Raw genomic sequence first — 1,505 nt, 5'->3', positions numbered from 1 at the left:
AATACCGCTGTTTAGATGCTACATCTTACTGGAGGGAGCCCCCACTGAATTCAGTGGCATTGGATATTTGAAGATTTACTTGATGAGTACGTGCAATATTAAAACACTACATTGACTGCTAAGTCACAGACATTTAGGGATAATCCTTTCTGACCCATCAGAAAGTTAGGATGTATATGGACACACCAAAGATTTGGGCGTTCTATAATTGTATGAGAGTTGAGCTGGTATGATTACTACCTCAACATCTAGGGAAACAGAGGTAAAGCCAAGGATTGGTGGGCATCATCTAAAGGTCCCAAATCCTGATAAAATCTAAATTAGGAGGACTTAATAAGAAACTTCTTACCTCAGCATAGAATATCAAAAATAGCTTTAGTTCTTGCTTTGGCAGCACATGTTCTAAAACTGAAATGATACAAAGAAGATTAGCATGGCTCCTGCGTAAGAATGACATGCAAATTTGAGAAGGGTTCCCTATTAAAAAAAAAGTTCTAATGTCAATTTTGATCTTAGAGATATTATATTTTTATTAAATAGATGTTTCCCTATTATTCAATATATTTTTCAGTATTGCAGCCCTTGACCTAATTGACTGTTTATCATCTAATATTTCAAGACATTAACAGGAATAATTCTATTTTTGCTTCCCTAGTGGAAAGTTTACATTTGCTCCTTTGATTTATCTTTTTCCTCTATCATTACAAGTTCATCTCACAAATCCTCCCCAATTTTTCCTTCTTTTTCTTTTTCTTTTTTTATTATTTTTCTCTCTTAACATTTCTTTCTTTTTTTTGCCCATTTTTCTCTTTTCCCCTTTTCAACTCTATATAGTGTAATTGACATTTTCTTATCTTTAATCAATAATTATGCAATCAATTAAACATTAAAATTTTATAATTGTATTATAGAAACTCTGCAGAACATTTTCAATAAATAATCTTTTCCTGAGGTTTATTAGTACATGGATTTGTTCTGAAGTGATTGCTTTTAATAAAGTTTAATATATTCTCTCAAAGCAGTGCTGATACTGGACACAGCAGAGAGTACATATTGAGTAGGGCCGATGTAATAAAAGAAATTAAAGAAGTTACATTTGTACATAAAAGGAATCATGATTAAGGATCCTACAAGCATTTAAAGGATAATAAATAATTGTATTGATACATTGGACAGCATGTAGGAAATAGACCAATTCTTTACAAAGCACATTACCATAACAAAATCAAGATAAAATATGTAATCTGAATTGTCCTATTACCTCCAAAGATATTGAATTCACAACTAAAATTTTCCAAGAATGGAATCTTCAGGACATGATGATTTCATTGGACAGCTATAACAAACATTTTAGGGAGGCCCAGCACTCTTTTTCTACAATTACTTGCAGAAAATAAAAGAAGAAAGACTATTTCCCAATTCATTTCATGAGGGCACTATTACTACTCTAATGTACGGAAATGAAACAAAACAGTATAAATTATAAATATATACCTTTATGTTTA

At 31.2% G+C, this 1,505-nt stretch overlaps 1 non-coding gene across 1 annotated transcript; it reads left to right on the top strand.

The window, feature by feature from the left end:
- Positions 1-382: 382 nt before the first annotated feature.
- Positions 383-485, top strand: LOC124091554 (U6 spliceosomal RNA). Its single transcript, XR_006851370.1, has one exon. It is a non-coding gene; the product is annotated as a U6 spliceosomal RNA (small nuclear RNA).
- Positions 486-1,505: the final 1,020 nt, after the last annotated feature.

This window comes from Marmota monax, unplaced genomic scaffold (assembly GCF_021218885.2).
Source record: "Marmota monax isolate L192 unplaced genomic scaffold, Marmota_monax_Labrador192_F-V1.1 WCK01_AAM20220418_F8-fsc00212, whole genome shotgun sequence".
NCBI lineage: Eukaryota > Metazoa > Chordata > Mammalia > Rodentia > Sciuridae > Marmota > Marmota monax.
This window is presented reverse-complemented; position numbering and strand designations above follow the sequence as displayed.